The 6646-nt window shown below is 33.8% G+C and overlaps 1 pseudogene; it reads left to right on the top strand.

The window, feature by feature from the left end:
- Window positions 1-2253: 2253 nt before the first annotated feature.
- LOC129024145 (small ribosomal subunit protein eS7-like) lies at window positions 2254-4697 on the top strand (annotated as a pseudogene).
- The last annotated feature ends 1949 nt before the right edge of the window (window positions 4698-6646 follow it).

Here is a 6646-nt window from a genome sequence, read left to right as displayed (position 1 = left end):
ATAAGATGACTTTTACACGTTCAGGGAAAAGTACTGGATATTTTTGGGTGCCCATTATTCAGCCTACTACAAACATTCTTTGAATTTGTGGAGTTCTTAGAATCTAGTAGAGACACGAGGCTTTAGAATACTCTGCTTACTACAGATTCAGTATCTCTGGGAAGCTTCTGACAGCTAAAGGCAATGAATATTATGTAATACGATAAATTATTGACATAAAATTTTAATATAAATTACTTTTAAACATAAAAAATGCAGGTTAATTCAAGGTATTTATCATTTTGGGGGATGTTTCTATTAAAATTTTCCAAATTCTATTAACTCTATCACATCCTGAAAGGCATGAAAAGAAGTTGGGTTCACATTCTCAAACTACTGTTAGTCTCCTTGGCCTCACTTAATGGATGAAGCAATGTTTCTATTTTTCTCTGAACCTTCCCAGCTCAGGAATACTGAGGGCATGACTAGATTATGTAGGAATTTGGGCTATTTATCTATCTATCTATCTATCTATCTATCTATCTATCTATCTATCTGTCTATCATCTATCATCTATCTGTCATCATCATCTATCTATTATCTATCTATCTATCTATCTATCTATCTATCTATCTATCTACCTATCTATCTACCTATCCTCTATCTCTTCCTCACATCAGCCTAAAGCAAAATTGGATTCTCCAGACATTTTATATTCCAGTGAAACATGGTCCTCCCTGAGGTCTTACAAAGATTATAAACTAAGGTTCTCTAGAAAGGGTTCTCTACCTTTAGGAGTGTCTATATGACGGCAAGTGGGGGCATCCTATTGTCACTACATTTCAATTCCAGTCCAAGATTAACAGAACCCACAATAGCTTACCTATGACCACTTTTGTTATGAACTAGTTTTGTGCTACTCCTCATGTGAACATAGCTAAGATATTATGTCCCCTTAACATATATATATATATAGAATCCTCTTTTGGAACACGGGAAAACAAAGATGGGAGTCTCAGATTCTAGTTACATTAATATTTTCTACCTCATTTTGGCCTTGTTTGACTCACTATTTTTATTACACTTCAGTAAGTTTGCTTTGCTTTGCCCTGTTACCACAGCTTATCTTCAGTCACTATTCTCTTTTTAGTTACTCAACTTAAAAGGAACAAGGCCTTTCTTCTCTTTTACAATGCTATTAACAATAGGAGTCTTGTGTACCTGTCAGAAAACAAACAAGAAGTGAATGAAATCCTAACAGGATAATAGGAAATATATTACACAAATATGCATTTAATGTAAGTGGTAACCTCTGGATATTTGTGTGAATTAAACCACAGATTAAAACTCATACATCAGTAATAGCAGGGATCAAATAAACCACAGATAAATATGTTATGTGAAATAATGTAAAATTGATGTTACATATTATCAGAGTCTCAACTGTAATGAAACTTATTGGCATTGGCCAGAATCCTATAATTTCAAGTCTTGTGGAAGAGGTTGTAATCTAAATGAGAGTTAAGATTTCCTACACAAATCCAGACACATCTAAAAATAGGTCTAAGAGTTCTCCTAAACATGGCACATGAGATAAAGTTTTATTTATTTTATTTTTATTCAATTAAGGTTTTTCTTATTTTAACTTCTTGAAAGATTTTACCTCTCTTGTCACTGATGTGGTACATTTAAGTGTTGACATTCTATTTGATGACACGTTTTATTAATTGCATTGATTTTATTTCTAATTTACTTTTATAATTATCCACTTGAAAAATCACAATTTAAACAAATTTATTTTTTTACCTTATAGACTTTAAACACAGGACAGCTTATAGGAAAACAAGTTAGAGAATCTCTATTTTGCATTTTACTGAGAAAAATGTGGCTGCTCAACTCTACTATATTAGTCCTAGGATGGCCTTTAATTTAAAAGAATGAGCACCAATAATAATTTAAGTAGAGCATAATAAAAGAGGATAAAAGTAAAATATTGTGCTCAAAATTGCTCCTAAATACATTAACTTATTAATTGATTATATTTGTATCCTGTTAGGAACTGTATGGACTAAGAGCCATGAGAACAATCTTGAAGCAAATAGTTTTATTAAAAAGGAGTTCATCTTCTGCATGACAGCAAAATAATATGAAGTATTATATCAAAATAACACTGATGAAATTTTCTTATAAATTAATTAAAAAGGTGGTACATATTTTATACAATTAGGTAGAGTTGAAAATTTCAAACATGCTAAATTGTATACTTTTGGAATCATGCATACTTTAACCATCAATAAAAGGTAAGATGAGCTAACAGACTGCACATCTTTCTACAGTTTTTTCCTCCTTACTGTCATGACAAATGGATTTTTTTTCATCATTGTTGGAAAACAGTCTTGTAACAGTCTTGTTTGATCATTTGCTACCCACCAATGATTGACCTCTCTAGCTCAGATACTAAAGTACAGCATTTATTTGAAATTCTATAGATGCCAAAAGTAATAGTAGCAAATGAACTCATTGGAGAGAAAAGAGAAGGAACGTTTTTTGTGGGGGGGGGCTGTGAAATAAAAGGAAAAAAATTTATATTTGGAAGTAAATGCCAGTTATTTTGTGGTATTTTACTTTTTAGATGAAAAATAAAAAATAATTTTAAGAATCAAATATTACTGCTACTAAGAAACAGCCGCTTATTAGTTAGAAAAAAATATATAAAAAACAGGGGGGTAGAATTTGAAATTTAAAAGAAGGCTTTTATTTGTTACTGAACAATTTTGAGGCTGAGCAAGGTGGCTCGCACCAGTGATCCCAGAACTTTGGGAGGCTGAGACAGGAAGATCACTTGAGGCCAGGAATTTGACACCAGGGTGGACAACATAGTGATACCCTATTTATCAAAAAATCAAATAAGATTGTAAAATTAGCTAGGCATAGTGGTATGCACCTATAGTATAGTTCCTCGGGAGCTTGAGGTGGGAGAATTGCCTGAGCCTAGCAGTTTGAGGTTATAGTGAACTATGATTGTGCCACTGCACTCAAGCCTGGGCAATAGAAATGAGACTGTCCCTTAAAAATAAAAATAAAATACTTTGAAATAACAAAATGGTAGATTTGGGCAATGGAAAGTGGATGACGTTCTGTGTTTTTTCTTTACAAAAATGTGTATGACACCTTTAATAGAATGGTGAAGGTACATATGAAGTATTCATTACTTTTACTGATGTGGGGTATTATAGAGATTATATTGCACAGTTCTAAAAAGGATGGATTAATTTTCACTTCACAAGTAAATGTTCCTACTGTAGGGCATTGTTTAGTCAAATAAAGCAAGAAAGAAATGAGATAATAGGACAATTTGTCATTCAAAGCTTAAACAGAATTGAAATTGTAAATTTTATGTTACTGCAGATGAATTTTTTAAATAAAATGTAAGCTTGCAGAGAATTTCCAAGAAGAGTAAGAGCTATGACTTTAGCAAATGCCAAGTGTATTTGACTTTTAAATGAAACTACATGGAAGCAAAAATAGCAAATCAACAGATTTTAAATGGTTGAAGGAAGTTACACAAGAGCAAAGGAGACTAACTGTACCATTGTGATTAATTATAAATAAGATTATAGTACAGGAAAATATGTGATATTAAGTAGCATGGAGCTTGCCTATGGAAATAAATATACATGTATGATTTTTTTCCAATTTCTTTATTAGGCTGGTCATATTGCCAAGACTTAAATATTGCTTATTTTAAAAAAAATGAAGAAAGTACTTGTCAAAAGACCTCTGATTGATTATAATCATTTAACACATGTAGCATTAACATTCTAGGATGATGGTGAATATGGCTTGAGAATTTTCAAATCAACAGCATGAGGATATCTACTATTTAATACTTAGCCACCATTATAGGGATTTCTTTGGATACTTCCTTAGATGAAGACAACAACTTTTTCACTGCCATATGAAAGCAATTTCCTAGTTGAGGGAAACACACACACACAGATGCCTATACACAAACAATATTTATCTTTGATTGTCGTTAGAAACCTAGTATCTTGAGCACATCAAGGCTTGAGTTAAAAAACAAAACAAAACAAAACAAAACTAGAAAATACTGAACATGAAATAATACCTTTTGGAATTTGATGAGCTCTCGCGAGACTTGGGCCTCTCCCTAAGCTGACTTTCAGCAAGGAGAAGGACGAGTTTGAGTTTGGGCCCAGGCTCTTCAGGAGCTGCAGATAAACGTGGATCTCAAGACTCAGCACAGGGAGCAGAATATTACAGCAGCCAAGGAAACTGAAGTTGGTGGTGGTCAGAAAGTGATCATAATCTTTGTTCCCGTTCAACTGAAATCTTTCCAGGAAATCCAAGTTCAGCTAGTACGTGAATTGGAGAAGTTCATTGGGAAGTATGTCATCTTTATTGCTCAGAGGAGAATTCTGCCCAAGCCAACTCAAAAAAAGCCATACAAAAAAAAAAAATAAGAAAAAGCATCCCAGGAGCCATGCTCTGACAGCTGTGTAGGATGTGATCCTTTAGGACTTGGTCTTCCAAGTGAAGTTGTGAACAAGACAATCTGTGTGAAACTGGAGGGCAGCTTGCTCATCAGGGTTCATTTAGTCAAAGCACAGCAGAACAATGCGGAACACAAGGTTGACATTTTTTCAGGTGTCTATAAGAAATTCACGGATAAGGATGTTAATTTTGATTTCCCATAGTTTCCGTTATAAACAAAAATGACTAAAAAAAGTATATTCACAGTTTTAAAAAGGAAATAATACCTTTTAATCTAACTTGAGATAAAGTTATCAATTTAATCACTGTAATAGATGAGAGTTTTGTTTAACTATGGTTGGTTAAATATTAATATAAACTATGAAATTAGCTTGTTGCAGCGAGTTGTATACATGAAACATGCTGTTAATTCATCGTTAAATATGCTCACTGGGTGTGACTCACTGAACTGCAGCAATGCTCTGAAAGAGTCAGTATTCAACTGGTTCACCTAGCTTGCTATCAGCAAATGCCCAGAGGCTGCTGACCAATAATCCAGTGTCAATAAACACAGAAAATACCTATATCAATTAATAGGTTGCTTTACTGATGATGTCAAATATTATCTTTCCCCAAAAATGTCTTGAAAATAATTTAAGATTATGTTGCTCATCATGGAAATAATAATAAATAAATTCTCTAAGCCTACTCCTTAGGGGAGATTTAGTTCCTGCCAGACATAATTTGTATCTTGATTATCCATGAGGCAAGCGCTGGTATCTGTTCGGGTAGCCTGGGAGCAGTGGTTGGATCATCATAATGTTTAATCAGTGAGAGCTTCAGAGTATTCGGAAGATGAGTTAGTCAGTTATCATGGAAACACACAAAAGACAAACATAGTCAGGTGTTTTCTTATAAGATTAAACAAAAATATAAATTACATCAATAATATTTATTACTTATTATTGGTTTCAAGCTTACTGTGTGTATTAGTCCATTCTCACACTGCTATAAAGAAATACCCAAGACTGGGTAATTTATCAAGAAAAGAGGTTTAATTGGCTCACGGTTTCACAGGTTGTACAGGAAGCATGGCAGTTTAGGGTACCAAATGTATATTTAACATATATCTTTTAAATAAATGAATGAAACGTATATTCAGAGTGAATATACTATTGGATCCAATTACCTTCCACCAGGCCCCACCTCCAACATTGGGGAAAACAATTCAAACATGAGACTTGAGCAGGGACACAAATCCAAACCATATCACTATGAATATATATAGAACTCACAGTGGGAGAGACTGATGTTAAGCAAGTAAACAAAGAAAGTAAACATTTAATTACAGTTAGTGATCAGTTATTAGTACAAGGAAGGAAGTATATAGACAAATTATTGCAGAACAATATGATGCCAGGAAGCCAACAGGGAAAAAAAAACATACTTTAGATAGAATAAATAGAAAGGGGATACCCCTCTAAGGAAGTGACATCTACTCTGAGACCTGTATGGTAAAGTCAGAACTGACTATTGGGGTTGCAAGGGATGGGATCGATGCTTAGAGATCTTCAGGTAAAGGAAAACAGCCTTTCTAAAGACCTTGAGATGGTAGGGAATTTCACCTGTTCCAGAAACTGAAATTATATCACAAGACTTGTGGCAGAGTCAGCCAGTCAGAGACTAGCAGGGGAAGTGTTTGTTGAGGCAGATGGAGCTCAGATACAGCCAGGCATTATAGACCATATATTTGTTGTGGGCATTAGTGTTTGGGAGGCTTGTCAGAGCAACAGGTTGTAAAAATAAATTACTTTTTTCTGCTGTTAAGACATTTTTTCTATAATTAAAATTTATTGAGGTAAACCAAGATCTTACCTATCCTTATTTTGCTAATCTATGGGAGTCAGAGAAGTGAAAGGTATATTATCTCTCCATAGCTACTCTCCATAGTCCCGATAAGTTTCTTCTCTTGTAGGCAAATTCTTGGGATACAAGGTAGGTTAATGTATGACTATAGGCATCTATAAATTGTTTTTCTAATGAACACCATATGGTTGTCTTTTTCCTTATTGGAGAAAAGCTGGCCACATAATCAGTGTGCCAATACTTTTCAGCACATCCATTTAGCAAGTGAAAGAATATATTATCTTACCATCTTTCTCTTGCTAGATCT

The sequence above is a fragment of the Pongo pygmaeus genome, chromosome X, assembly GCF_028885625.2.
Source record: "Pongo pygmaeus isolate AG05252 chromosome X, NHGRI_mPonPyg2-v2.0_pri, whole genome shotgun sequence".
Taxonomy (NCBI): domain Eukaryota; kingdom Metazoa; phylum Chordata; class Mammalia; order Primates; family Hominidae; genus Pongo; species Pongo pygmaeus.
Note: the sequence above shows the minus strand (reverse complement) of the source record. Positions and strands in the feature narration are given on the sequence as shown.